The sequence below is a fragment of the Ammospiza nelsoni genome, chromosome 5 (assembly GCF_027579445.1).
Source record: "Ammospiza nelsoni isolate bAmmNel1 chromosome 5, bAmmNel1.pri, whole genome shotgun sequence".
NCBI lineage: Eukaryota > Metazoa > Chordata > Aves > Passeriformes > Passerellidae > Ammospiza > Ammospiza nelsoni.
In genome coordinates, this window is record NC_080637.1 from 43,150,682 (window position 1) to 43,166,444 (window position 15,763).

Genomic DNA, 15,763 nt, shown 5'->3' on the forward strand with positions numbered 1-15,763 from the left:
TCAGATTCAGTTTGTAGATTATGGCATCTAATGCACCAATCTCCAAGTAGAATTTCAGACCTACACTGAGCAAGGTGTGTAGGCTGTCCTTACACTGGGGAAATCTACATTCTATTGTGATCTTAGATAAGAGTGTGAGCATAAAATTTAGGTGTCAATCTTTAAACTATATTTTAGCTATGTTGTTTTACAAGGTTATTAATCTTGAAGTGGAATAGTGGTTGTTTGAGACAGTCATGCAAAAACTCTGTGCTTCCTTTAAGGAGGGGTAAATAAAAGGTTGCATGAGATCCTTGTGATGATCTCTCTGAGTCTGAAATTGGTAATTTTTGGCTGTCATGCGATTTGCCTAATTCAGTTTTTTCCATGATCAAGAGAAGGGGAAAGTAATTGACAAAGGGCTTGAGCATTGACTTTCAGGCTTATGTCTCAGGCTTTCAGACTAAAGCTTTCAAAAGACTATAGACATTAGGAACCATCTAGACTAACAAGCTGAATGTATTGGGGACCTTCATTTGTGGTATTAAACTCTTGCCTTCTAACCAGAACAGCCTTGTAGCTGCCTAATGAGAGTAATACCCAACCCATGCGGAGCCCTGAGCGCTGCCCAGGAGGTGCTTGGAGCAGGCAGAGCTGACTTGGGCCAAATCAACACAGCACCTACTCCACCTATTTAGAGTTCCATGCTGATTGCTTCAAGGCCTGGAAATAGATCTTTGGAGTCTTCAGTTTATTACTGGAGATACAGGTTATATGTTTCTCTAGCAATGTATTTCTAGAAATGCATAAAATGCTGAGTGCTCCTATGCTGTGGCTGAAGATGTATATTTGGATGCACTAAGATGAGCACACCAATAACTGTTTCAGATATCTTTTTAAAGAAAATTAGTAAGATTTTCACCTTATCTAGATGTGCAGGATTAAATATTGTAGAAGAATGCTACAGTTGAGGATCAAAACCAGAGAGAGAACTAAATTTTGAAGGAAAGATCTTGGAAAATATCCAATTTTAGGTTATTTCAACAAAGTCAGGATAGAACTGTTATGATCCACTTCTCTCCATAGCCCTAAACTGATATGAAACAAAAGACGCCTAATATGTCCATAACTTTAAACTGAATCTGCCTTTTAAAATATCCAGTAATTTCAGGAATTTAATCTATAAAATTTTTCACATGGATTATTTTTTTAATCCTCATATGCCTCCTCATTGGATTGGTTTGGATTACCTTTTAAAAAGTTTAATACTTTATTTTTCAAGTTGTACTTAGTTGGAAGGATAACATACTCAGCAATGTCTATTTCTGTTCTCCTGACACATTTTATCGAAGAGCAAGTTACATGTAAAAATGAATGACAGACTCTTATAATTTTTTTTCTCCAAAAATACCTTCCAGGGAAAGTAGAAAAACTGATCAGAGATTATCTTTATTGATTAGGTCTTGCCATATAGCTCCAGAGATTGATTTCAGAAGAAAAAATATTACAAGGTTCAATTATTACCTCCAGAGGAAAAAGAGTTTGATTTTTCATGAAGTCCAAGGTGTTAATGCTGAAAATTGACAAAAACAAGTAACATTTAGCTTGGTTTTAGGAATACTGTGTCCTGAGACATTCATTGGAGTGTAAGGATGTATTTCAGGAATTTTGTATCAAGAAATTATTTAATATTCTTACTCCAAAATCTCCTGTTCTTAGTTCCTTAAAATTGTAGAATTTATATCTGTTCTCCTTGTGAACTAGTGAAAAAAAATAGCAAAGAGCTGGATAGGTTGCAAAACCCTGTTACATTTTAAGTTTCTTAAGACTGAACTTCAAGTTAACTCTATTTGTGAGTTTAAAGAGTTTTATGAATGGATTTTAAATATTAAGTATATCAGTATTAAAATTAACTGCTGAATTGTAGGTCGTGCCAACTGAATTGTGTGAAAACTATGACATTTCTTTTCCTTGAAAGCAATGCATATAATCTGAAAACAAAAATTTCTAAAATTTACAATTGTCTCTACATTATGAATAGTTTCTCCTTATTGCTGTGATGCAGTCCTCAGCTGTTCTGCCATAACCCCCAAAATGTACATTTTGTGACCATATCCTGTTGTAATGCCATATTATCAGAGTGGAAAAAAGGATTGATTTTGTAAAAAAGTACCTGTGACAACCAGATAGACATTTCACTAACATGAAGCTTGAGCAATTCTTCAAAATGTGACTGAACTTTTATTTTTTTAATAGTAATTAAGGTAAGGATTTCATTAAGATTTCGAAAAAAAAAACCCCAAAAAACCCCACCAAAACTAACAAATGACACCAGCATTGGCCATTGGGATCTCAGCCTTATCTGACATTTCTGGGATAGTACCTTAGAGTTCTTTCCAGAAAATCCATAAAGTCCTCAGTTTCCATGTTGATTATGTCTTACCAATTTGTTCCTTCTGAACAAAGGACTGAATATGTGCTAAGTTTTATCCAGTGTTACATAGAAATTTATACAATAAGGAAACTTTAAAGGGGTTTTGTTTGCTTAGTTGATGGCAAACTTGCTATATGTAGATTTTGTGTTTACTTCACAAAAATACTGGTCTGCAAATAATGCTGTACATGTACAGAGTAAATTTTCTTAGACTTTCAACAAATATTTTGATTTTTATTCAAAAAGCACATTTGAATCATAGCCTGCTTTCATAATTAATATGACTACATATTAAAAACAAGATTTTTGTGGCATAGCATCCACTAACCTTTCTCTAAAATATAATATGCTCATTTCCATATTCTCCACAAAAAAATCTCTCAGAAATTTCAACCATGCTCCAGAAAGCCATCATTCAACCGAGAGCAAGCATGTATGAGCACCTGCTCTTCCACAGTGGAGAAGTCTCGGAGGCAAGAAAAGAGGCTGTTGTGAGAATCCAAGGATTACTCAGCAATGCCTGCTGGTGTCTTGAGCAAACACATTAGTCTCTTGCTTAAAACAGATGCAGGTCACGTTCTCTGGGCCAACATGTGCAGACAAGGCTGTTGAATTGCCATCTGTGCTTAATCTGTCACTGAAGAGCAAACAAGGCTGTTCCAGCCTTTCAAAGAAAATGCTGACTGGTAGGAACATGTGCAGCATTAAAAAGCCCTCCAGTCATAGGACTCTGCTCACTTATGCCTTCTGTTTGATTGCTTTCTTAATTAATTATTTGGCCAAGATAGCTATCTTAATCAGTATAGGCATTTATTTAAAAGATTAATTGCTGGAAAAACAGGAAAAAAAGTTCGCCTTGAAGTTTTTTTTTTTTTTTTCTGTATGCTACTGCAGTTATGCAATTTCTGGACATGTCTGTTCTAATTAGCCATCTTCTTCTTAAAATAGTCCTAGGTTTTTAAAACATGATTCTCTGAAATTACGTGCTTAGGGCTGTAAAAATGTACAAGAAGTACTTTCAAGTTACTTTAGTATATTATCTAAGGGATTTTTTTAGAGACAAATCACACCAAAGCATGGTTCCAGGAGAAATGCTCTGCCAAAACCATTAGTTTGCCAGTGGGTTTTTTAGTCTTCTTTTCTACCATAGAGACACTTCTGTGCATTAAAAGTAGACTTTGCCTTGCCAAAATCTTTCTCTTCTCTGAATCTCTCCTACGTATATACTAATTCATGCAGCTCCCTCTATCTTATTGCCATCACCAAAGAAAGGATGTAATTTCACAAACCATGTATTATGACTCAGCTACTGCAGCAACTAGAAAAACATATCAAATTACTTTCTCTCTAGGGGCAAGACATCACTTTGATAATTAGGCAAGACAGCAGAAAAAGCTGGTGGAAAGATCAAGACAAATCTGCATGCATTTTAAATAATATGGATGATGTATATCTGTATAAAGTTCCACTGGTATAAATGCCACTCTTAGTAATATAGCCTGAAAATTTAAGCTTGATGTGTTTTGGAGTTTTGTAATTCATCTAGAAAACTACTCAGCTGCCTTCTGTCATGGGCTGGGTGCTGAAGGCAGGGAGAAAAGATAAAATATAGCCAGGCAGTTTAGCTCCTGGCAGGTCTTCCTTCCCATAAAGTCACGTGAATAGCAGAGTAATTTTGTTGCACCTTCCATTATGACATTTGCCACAGCAAACAGGACAATTTGCTAGCCTTTAAAAAGTCTTTGTAAGCTTGGTTCTTTCTAAGAAAGAGGCAACCTTTTGAAGACAAAGACTTCTGAGAACAGTTTATTATTTTTCTCTTCCAGTGCATGAAGCTCTCATGAACCTTCCATGATCTCAGACATTTTCTGGCCAAGCATCCCCTTTTTCTGAAAGTTACTGTTATATTTTGATTTGTCTCTGTCCCCACAGATAATCTATTTTAAGTAGGTTTGCTTTTACATTTGAGCACAAGGTATCTCTAACCCTTATTTTACTGAGGCTAAAAAGGAGAAAATTCAGCTCTAGAATGGTAAAACTGGGGGTTTTTTAAAATCCAACTGCCAAATTCAGTGGCGTATTGCACCAGCTACTGGTATCTTTCTAAACAAATCACTCTCTTTTTTTGGGGGTGTGGGCATAAAGTAATCGCTGCACTTAATGAATTCAGGATGGTTTCATCCTCTCAAGCACTATTCTATAGAGATAATGACATTAAAAAAATCAATGCGTAGGGTTTTTTTTAAGTCTTCAAAACATTTTTAAAGTAGCTCTTATGCACCCTTTGTGGCATATCCAGATGACATGGCAGTGGAATATAATAGTCATTTTTAGCAATATTTTGGGGTGTATGATGTAACTTGGTGCTAGTCTTATAATTCATAGATAATTCAGTTTCCTAAAACTCATACTAATAGAAATGAAAAATTAATTGGAAACAAAACCATAACATGTTCCATTTTGCTTTTAGTGGAATCTCCCCTCTGTCACCATTGTTGTTTTCTAAACAGTGACAATTTTTCATTGTGAACCAGACCTATGCTTTAATTTTGACAAACTGTGTTTTGAAGCAGGAAAATGTTCTGTTGGGCTCTCTGACTAGCTCTGCATACCAGAGATGAGCAGATGGAAAGGCTGTACTACTCCCACCAGCAGTGAAATACAGGGGGTTGATGCTTTTCACTTCCCAGGAAATTTTACTGGCTTCAAATTTTTCTCCTCCCACTCTCAACCCTCAATTCTCTTTGGGGCTGAAACCAGCCTTTTCTCTTGATTTTTAGTTCTTGCTTCACACTAACAGTTAAAATCACTCCCTGCCTGAAACAAGAGCTGGGATGACTCCTGGATACACAGATATTTTTATTTCTTTTGCAGTATGCATCCCGAGTTTTCTAAACAGTTTATGAGTGGATTAAACACGCTGGCATATCCAGCAGCCTTAGGTAAAAGACTGCTGTTTTGCCTGTAGAAAAATCAAAGTTTAAATTTGTTTGGCAACTCACCACCATTCAGAATGCCAGGACTGGAGTGGAGATTGAAATTCAGGGTTTACGCGGCTGAGGGCAGATTATTCATGCTTTCTTGAACTATTTTGTTTCTTAACCATTAAGGCTATTAAAGACTTGTCCAAAAATGACTGTCCCTTCCCTCCCCAAATAATGTAATGCCTGAGTGCCCAGGTGCCATTTGTTAGGGAAATTGAAAGGATTTAATCTGTTCCTTTCAGGCTACAGGGGCTTGGTGTTAAAAGCTCTGCTGAACAGAGACGGGTTTCAATGCCAGGAATGAAAGCTCGGATCTGACAAAAAGCGACAACCACAAATAAAACCTTTTATGCTGCAAAGGGCCTGCCACTCTGGTGGTGACAAATACGTGTTCAAGCGACAGCGACGAAACGCCGCTGCCGCCCTGCTCGGCAGCTCCCTGGGCGCGGCTGAGCGCGGCCTCAGCCGGGCAGCCCCGGGCTGGCGCTGCGCGGGGCCTGCGAGCGAGGCGCTGCTGCGGAGCGGGCAGGAGCTCCGGGACACATCACCTGCCCGGGCCTTCCCCCGGCTGCCCCGGCCTCCCCCGGCTGCCCCTGCCTGCCCCCGGCTGCCCCTGCCTTCCCCCGGCTGCCCCGGCCTCCCTCCGCCTGCCCCTTCCGTCCCCGCCTCCCGCCTCCCTCCCCGGGATCCCGGGCTCGCAGCGCCGCCGGCCGGGAGCAGTTCCTCCTCCACAATCGGGAGCAACGTGTTCTGAAATGAAAGAGCAAAATGTAAGGGCTGGAAATTACTCGCATACAGAAGGGATAAAAGAAAATAAACAAAAACTAACAACACAGCACCACAAGAACTCTCTCCCCAAGCCCACGACCTTACTTTGGTTAATGCATTCAGTCTTGTTGTGTCAGGCTGTCTCTGTAATAACTCTAGGATTTCCATCCAAATGTTTCCCATTCAAAAGAACTTAAAAAAAATCAATTTAATTTAATTGAAATTAAATTTGAATTTAATTTAAACCACTGTTCTGAAGAAACTGTATAGTACTGGGACCTCAAATTTGTTGTAGCTATCACAACCTGTCCAATCCTCTGACTGAAAACCTCATAACTCATGGCTCTGTACAGCTTGTTCCTACCTAGATTACAAAAATTTTCTGTGGGCATCTGAAGTGGATAAGTAAATACTGTCTCCTGCTAATATTTCCATAATGCGTTAGTCTGCCAAAATGTTACAGTAATTCGAACTCCATTATGCCTCAGAAACCACCTTTTACTTCTGAAGCTAAAGCCAGCCATGCTGTGGATGAGGCATGGATTTCTGCTCAATGACCTGAAGAACCTATCTTACACTTTCAGGGCTGAAGATCATTTTTGTTTTCATTTGTGTCTGGACCATGTTCTTAAAGTCCTGGAGGGGAAAATGGATTTTTTTTTATATTTAAAGAGGTGGGATGATTCCCATCACAGGTTTAGGTATGGAGAGCTTGACACACACCAAAGTTTTTATTCCATATGGTATCCTGTTGTGTTCTCAAAATCTGTTTTTATTCAGGTGTAATTTCATGGGAGAACAATTATTTAAAATATGTGCAGTTTTTATTGGTAGCTCACTAATTTTTAATTTTAAGCATTACCCATTATCAGTTGTAATTGTCACTTATAGCATCCTGTCTTCAGATGTTTGTAACTGAGCTTGGACTGAAATTTTCCATCTTAGATATATTCTTCTGTTTTAACCTTTGGGAAACTTATAATCAAATTTATTTTAGCTGTTTCTGAGAAGATGAAAAAGTGTCATGTACCTGTTAAAAATACTTGTGCTCTTTCTTTTTCAGCCTCCTGCACTTCCTCTGAAGGGCAGGAACTTGATGTTGAACTGAAGTATGAAGTTTTGCCTTTTACACCTCTTCTGTTGTGAATGAAAAATACATCAATATTTTTCTTACATTTATGAACCTTTAAAAAAGAAGTGCAGTTTAGTTATGACTATAGGAAGTCTGCAAAGGTTTTACAGTTTGGCTGAAGATCCCACTTGCTCTGAGTACATGAGTGCTATCCACATGGACACATGTGCCAGCTCATATTCCAGGGCAGGGTTGAAAGGGCTACAAAAGGATTTGGGCAACTCTGATCCCTTGTGGGCTGACTTGGGAGTGTGGACTAAATTCAGAATAAGAAGCTCACAGCTGTGCTGCTACCAACAAGAAAGTTCGAACCAGGAGGGGAGAAAAGTTGGCTCAAACACAGAAAGAAAAGACAAACAGATAGCAACAAAGTCTCTGAAGCTGCATTTGGACTTGAGGCCTACTGACACAGCATACCTTATTTCGGGGTGGGAACAGAGAAAACACTGAACAACTCAGTCTGGGAATATTAGAGAAGATGACTGAGTAAGGAGTCTAAATAGAAAACATAAGTTTGGGAGAAAGATGGCTTTAGAGAAAGTGCTTACCATGGATGTAAAACTCCTGGATGGGGAAGGCTGGAATATGAAAGTAATTTAATTGCAATCTTTGTAAACAACTATATCATTTTCAAATACTGGATACTTATCTCCTAAACATTTATCAAAGCAAGGTGCCCAAATCTCTATTCTGACATAGCAATAACAGCAGTCAGACAGAGTGATAATCAGTCTGGGGTTTTGCAGTCCCAGATTAGATTTCATGAATTTTGAAAGATGTTGCATTCTTGTGTTTTTGTAATGATATCAATACATAATAAAGCATAAATCATGAAGATATCTCATTTACAAAAAAAACTTAACCGAAACCACATTTTCATTGTTGAGATTTCTTCTAAGCATATCCTTAATGGTGCAATTTCTTAAATCTATGTGACATCATTTGTTTAATGTTCACGTTTCATATGTATCTTCCAAGACATACCTCTCATTTAAACTATAATTCCTGCAGGAATTTTATTACTTTTTGAAAAGTTCATTCATGATCAGTAGGAAGGTAAATGCAAGGGAGAATTACTATGTTCTCAATTAATGGTGTGGCACTGTTTTTTTAGTGGAATCACAGATTTGCTAAAGTAGTGCTTAGCAACTAATCTGTGCTGCTAAAGGACAAAAATACAGCCAAGTTAAGAGCTTACAGAATCACACAATGGCTGAGCCTCACATCCATTTGGAGATTGTGGATCCTCAGTGCTCAGAGCAAGGTCTGCTGGAACAGGTTGCCCAAGACAGGTCTTAAAGATCCAGAGGTGGAGATGCCGCAGCCTGTCTGGGCAATCTGAGTCAGTGTTTGACCACCCTCACTGAGGTGGTAAGTATTGCTCATATTTACACAAAATTGCTTAAATTTCAATTTGTGCCCCTTACTTCTGGCCACCATTTGGGCACCACTAAGAAGAATCTCCAACTCTGTCTTCTGTACTGTCCTCCTTGGATGTTCACACACATTTATAAGATCTGCCTCAGCCTTTTCTACTCTTTACCAAAATGCTAAATTAATGGCTGCAAGGTTCTTCTCAGCTTTTATTTGGCCACTCTTTGCATGCACTACCTAAAATGAAACACTGATCACCCTGATCTCTGGCCTCTGGCACATAATACCATGGAAAGGAAGAGACACCACCTTTGTGGTGTATGATCTCCTCCCGAGGAGAAGGAGCAGAAAGGTCCTTGTTCTATCAAGATCCTGTTTGGTGAATGAAGAATGGGTCTCTCTTATCAGGCACCACTGCTAGGATATAAGGAGTAGTAAAAGTGGTCTTGTATCTTTCATTAGTGTGCAATAGAGAGATAGTGCCAGGTCTGTGAACTGCCATTAATGGCATTCCATAGCAATATTCTGTCAGGCTCATTTACTAAATTGAGTATATATTTAATTAAGTACAGTCAAAATATTAGTGATTTAGATTTTTGTGTAATGAGCTTTGTTTATTGTAAACACCAAGCTGATCTTTAGGTACCATCAGATGTCATCAGAAATACCTGTTACAACACAATTCACAATAAATTCCTGTTTTAGGAAGTGTGTATTGTGGGAGATATTAAGAAGTTTTATTTGGGAGGCCTTCTGGTGTGTGCCACAAATTTGAAAGTATTTAGACAACTTGAAATTATTAGCTGCTGGTTGTCTGGGGAACTTAAATTGTAGTTTGATAAATTGGAGAAATTCAAAATGTTGTCATAAAGTTAGGGTTGATTCATCCTCTTAGCTGCGAGAGCACTTTAGAGCAAACTCTTTCTCTAAAAAAAGAGGAGGAGGGGAGGAAGACGCTGTTATTTTCTCTCAGCTATTGTTTTTCACTAGAAATTCATATGTGTAACTCATACCCTCTAGAGGTACCATTATAATCAATCAATCCCTTTAACAGAATTTACCCAGACTCTTTACTATTAATATTTTCTACTTTCTATCTTTTTTATTTCTCCTATTCACAGCAGTAAATTAAAAACCCACAAATTTTTCCTTATGCTGTTGAGATAAAGTAATAGTCCTGAACAGCTCTTCTCTTACAACTGTAGCTTCTTTGTCAGAAGATGAATATTTTAAAAGTGCAATAAGCTGATTTTCCTTAGAATCATTTCAGACAGAAATTCAATATTTAAACCATTCTCTGCCATATTATTGAGCAGTACCCATAGCTGTTTTTCCCAATCTATCACAAAAGTAGATGAAAGAGATGAAAAATTCAGATATTCAAATCTTGGGATTTAAACAGTTTTATTGTCAGATTACACATACTTCTAGAAGACTAATTTTTTAATATATACATAAATAATGGCAGAATTTTGAAGAAAGGCATTTCAACCTCATAACTTTTAAAGTTATATAGTTTAAGAGTCTTATGCAGTTTTAGAGTCTTTAATAAAAGTCTCTTGTGACCAGTTCAGTGTCAGTAGTCCACCACTGAACTGAAAAAGATGACATACAATTTGTACACTGTGAATGGAGAAAATACTCTGTAATAATTTGAAGTCATTTGACTGTATATCAAAATGAAAAATATTTTGTACTAGCTGTGGTGCAGTCATCTTTTCTAGTGCAATAACAAAAGAGAGAAAGGGAATCAGCAATTCCAGCTTTGGTATTACATTGACCAAAGAACTTTGGAGTTAAGAAGCCTTTTTTTTCCCCTGAATTTTGCATGCTAACTGATGTTGAAATATAAATTCAGCCATTACAAAATAAATTAAATAAATTGGACAAATCTTACTTTTTCATAAAAGAAAATTGCTAATCTTAATCTTTCAATTGAAAAAACAAATTCAGTCTTTCAATTGAAAAAACAAGTAAGAAAATTTGAATAGAAACAGTCTGAATTAGAATGCAAACTACTTGAGAACTACATTTGAAATTCCTTTAAGGAAGCTCCATTTTTTGTTTTTGTGATGCTGCAGTTCTTGGTAACCTTACAACTGAATAGAATAGAATAGAATAGAATAGAATATTTTAAATTGGAAGGGACCTGCAATGATCGTCTAGTCCACCAGCCTGACCATTCCAGGGCTGACCAAAAGTTAAGGCATGTGGTTAAGGCCATTGTCCAAATGCCTCGTAAGCACTGACAGGCCTGGAACCTCAACCGACTCTCTAGAAAGCCTCTGTCAGTGTTTGACTGACCTCTCAGTAAAAAAATGCTTCTCAACGTCCAGGCTAAACTCTCCTGGCAGATATTCAAACTTCATGCATCCTGGTTCCCATGCATCCTGTACCTGGATACCTGGAAAAGAGACCAGCACCTTCCCCTCCTTGGGAAGCTGTAGAAAGCAATGAGACAGCATCTGAGCCTCCTCTTCTGTGAATTAAACAAGCCCAAAATCATCAGCCTTCCAGCCCTTTCCTCAACTTTGTTGCCCTCCTCTGGATGTATTCAAGGATCTCCACAACCTTCTGAAATTGTGGGGCCCAGGATTGCACACAGGGCTCCAGGTAAGCCCACACTGAGCACAGTGGGACAATCCCCTCTTTTTCCCAGCTGGTCATGCAGTGTTTGATGCACCCCATGCCTTTTGCCCTCTAGGCTGACAGGGTTCACTCACTGCTGACTTGTGTCAAGCCTGCTGCCCAGCAGCACCCACATATCCTTTCTTGCAGGGCTGCTTCTCCAGCCACTCTTGTTCCAGTTTATACTTGTGCCCAGCATTACTCTTCCTAGGAGCAGAATTTGGCATTTGTACTTGTTAAATTTCATCTCATTAATGATTGCCCAGTGCTGCAGTCTATCAAGATCCCTTTTGCAGGCCAAAGTTTTATGAAGGTTTTTATTGTCTTTCAAAGACAAAAATGTACCATAGAGACTATAAACCTTGCATTTATACAATTTTTTTATTCATAATTAGTGAATTTGAAGTCATTTTTGCAGACAATAAAAAGATAGAAAATTACACTGATTGAGGAATAAATGTAGTTTCATGGTTTTCAATTAAGCAAGGGTTTGATAAGTCTAGCATAAACTTCTGCTCATTAGTTTATGGCATATCAAAGCTTTTCTTGCTTTACTGCCTCTCTCCTACTCCCTCTCACTCTCAACACCACCCTATCTTATTACAGTCCAGGATATCATCTTGAGGGCTATGACAGGATATGGGAGCTAAAAACGAGGCTTTCTGCCAAATAAGAGATTTGCATCCTGCTAAATGTTCAAGTTCTAATAGTTTAAGATGGTTTCTATTAGCTAGCAGTGAAGAAGACTGTGAAGGAGGAAGACCAAAAAATATTAAGGCATTATAAGATTAAAGGTGAACTTCAGGAGCAGAATTTAGGACTTTTAAAAATTATTTGGAGAAAAAAGGCCAAAGAAGAAAAATAGATCCATAGGTCTAGGTAGGCACTTACTTTTATGAAGGATTCAAGAAATTTAAATATGTCTATTTATATATACAAATATATATAGTTGCTTTGCACATAAAGCCTATCAACATCTACAGCAACATTGTATTTAATGTTGATTTTAATTTATTTAATTATAAAATTTTATTTTATAGCGATTTTTTTCACTAGAAGCATGAAAAATTTAATACTTGTATAACAAACCGAGTTTTAAATCTTCTCTCAACTTAGACCAAAGTTAAAAAAGGCTTATGGGCACCTCATTTTATCTTTAGCTACAAATACAAGGGTCAGATCCATAGCCTTTCCCACTAACATTTTGCCTTCTCCCCATTTAAAATCCCCAGACTACATCAGCATCATTCTCTCTCAAGCAGCTTCTTAAGCCAAGAGATTTGACTCTTGGGAATACTAGTATATTTGTGATGGTGTCCATGGCTATAATTTCAGCCACCTTAAAAAGCAAAGCTGTGGCATATCACCAACCCTCTGTATTTGAGATCTTCTAAAAGGAAAACCACATGAGCATTCATGACAGGTCAAGGTGCATGGTCTGTGATCTAAACGATTTTTTTTGTTCTCTCTTATTTTTTTGCGATGCGTTTAATTTGCTTGTATATATGCAAATGCACACTTCAGTCATCGATGAACAAGTTGTAGTGTCTGTTTATAGCAAAAAGTATATTTATCTATCAAGTACTCTCTTTTTTGTTTTTTCTTTTAATGCTCAAAAAGCCTCCGTTCTGATGTTTGCTTGTCACAGACACATTTTATGAAAAATCCTTTCCTTAGGATTTTTTCTTATGAGAAGCTGAGAGGCCTCAGGAACAAAATGTAAACAATTATTATCTGCTGCTGTGGAATGAAACAGGTTCATCTGTGATTGGTCTCGTGTGGTTGTTTCTAATTAATGGCCAATCACAGTCAGCTGGCTCGGACTCTGTCCAAGACACAAGCCTTTGTTATTCATTCTTTCCTTTTCTATTCTTAGCTAGCCTTCTGATTAAATACTTTCTTCTATTCTTTTAGTATAGTTTTAATATAATATTTATCATAAAATAATAAAGAAAGCCTTCTGAAACATGGAGTCAGATCCTCGTCTCTTCCCTCATCCTAAGACTCCTGCAAATATTTGCTGAAAACCATTTCGGGATTTTTTGAAATTTCATCATCTAGTTAGGCTTTCTCTTTTCAGTATAACATAGTAACTTAAATATTATGTTAATAATAATACATATATAATATAATAATAAAATATTTAATACTTCAGTATAACTTAAAAAAACCTTCCTGAACGGGATATATATATCTGAGGGGAACAAAGGTTCTCTAAATCTCTAGGGTAACAGTTTTGACCTCTTTGGCATATGCAATGCTAACCTTCTTCTGGTTCTTATTCTGCCAAGCCTCTCTTAGTGTATGTGAATCATTAGACAGTAGGCAGCGGGGTTAGAAGTATACAAATATATATATTTATTTAGGGAGCTGAATGTCAAACAGTTCCCTGCTCTTAATAGCTGATGATTTTACAAGTCAGACACTTTCCTTGTGCTGTCACTCTGGTTTGGGTTTCACACGAGATCGTCTTGGCACTTGCAGTCTTGGCAGGCAGGCTGTGTGCTCTCCTCTTCCTCTTCTGCTGATGTGCCTTCAGCCTACTGATCTGTGGAAGGGAAAGCAGCCATCAGAGGGAAATCCTCATCTTCAGTGCTGCAGTCACTAACTTCTCCAGACATCTCCACCACCGCTTGTCTTTCCTCTCTGTACTCGCGGTGGCCCATGAAGTACTGGTTGGTGTTGTGGGGCGTGCACATCCCTGGCAGCCGGTATCCTGCCAGGTTCATGGGCCGCAGGCGCACTCTTGCCTCTCGCCGAATTGCTGCTGGCAGATGTGAGGTTGTGATCCAGCAGCCCTTCTTTGCGTTCCAGAGCAGCTCGCTCTTTTCATCACTGCCGCTCTGCTCACCTGCCTGGTCTTGCTGGAGGGGCTCAGTGCATTGTAGTGGTTGCTGCTTCCAATTCCTGCTGCACTTGTGACCCTGCCACTGTGCCTTCCCAGACTGCTTCTGCTGCAGTCCATGCACAGGATCATTGTGCTGGCCACCATGTCTCTCGCAGCCATTTGAGGACGATGCACAGGGGTTCTGCTCCATGAGGTCCTTCTCTCTTTTCTGTTGCCCTCGCTGACCGTCTCCGTTAACGTGCCTTCTCACCCTGTGCTTCCATGCCTGCTGTTGCCTCCTGCCCCTGCCAGCCCTGTTGCTATACAGGAGCACAATGAGCATGTCTTTTGCCTGTACTTGGTGGCCCTGCCTTGGTCTCTTGTCCCTGTCCTGACTTTGCTGTGCCTTCTAGCACTGCCCAACAGTGACAGTAGCCAGCAGCAAGGCACGGCTGGGGGAGCGGTACGGGGGTTGGCTTTCACTCCAGCTGCGGCCTGGCATGGCAGCCATGGCCCCATGGGGGGTGCTTACCTGGCAGGCCGCGGAGGGAGCCTGTCCATGCTGACATCCTGCCCTGTAGAGGCTCTTTGTGTGGGCACTCTGTGACAGACAGCCATGCCACCCTGCCTGGAGGAGCCAGAGGTGCTTGGCGGTGACATGGAGCTGGTGCCAAGGGCACAGTCCATCAGTCAGTAGGGGCCACTCCCATGTGGGCCCTACAGGCCCAGGCCAGGCCTCACTGGAACAAATCCAATCTCTGGCCCTGATAACATTACTAGCCCTGATACCATCACCAGCCCTACTCTGTGATTCCCTCCAAGCACCTCGTGGGACTGAGGGAAAGGTGTCCTGGGCACCTGGTGAAGAAGGGTGTGGAGGGACTAAGTAGCTGTCAGGAGTTGGCACAGAAAGTCAGCACCTTCAAAAAGCCTTTCTCACCCTCCTGACTCAAAACCCTGTATCCAGCACTTATGTCAGCTGTTGAATGAATTCCTACTTTTTCAGTGTGGAAGGTGGAAAGATAGAAACCAGGCTTATCTCAAGATTAATTTTCTATACACAGCATATTGGCATAACACCAGGTACTATTTGTAGCATCCTTCTTGTTGGCTTTTTGTGATACAGAATAAAACCTAATAAATCATAGAAGTACTGAATGGTTGGCCTGGAAGGAATCTTAAATATCATCTAGTTCCAACCTCCCTGCCATGGGCAGATACATCTCCCACCAGACCTGGCTTCTCAAAAACCTCAGCCAGGCCTTGAACACTGCCAGGGATAGGACTAAATAAAATTAAAACTTTTTTTTTTTAGTGTGTTTGTTATGGTTAGAAAAAAGCTGTAAAGATGACAGCTATGTTGAAGAAAAGAGTGTCCTCCTTCTCACCACACAAAGATAAGGATGGGGTTTTTGGGGCTGTGTTTGTCTTTGGAAGTTTGCACAATTTGTGTTGCTGGGAGTAGGTGGGTATTTATTATTTTAGGCTCCCTGTCCTTCCACTGATACTGTCAGACCAGGCTTATTGTTTCATAGTAAGTGATGCATTTATACTATTTAGACCAGAAACTGTGTTTGTCATTTGTTGAGAGATATCATCAAGCACTCTGAATTTTTGTACATATTGATTAGAGAGAT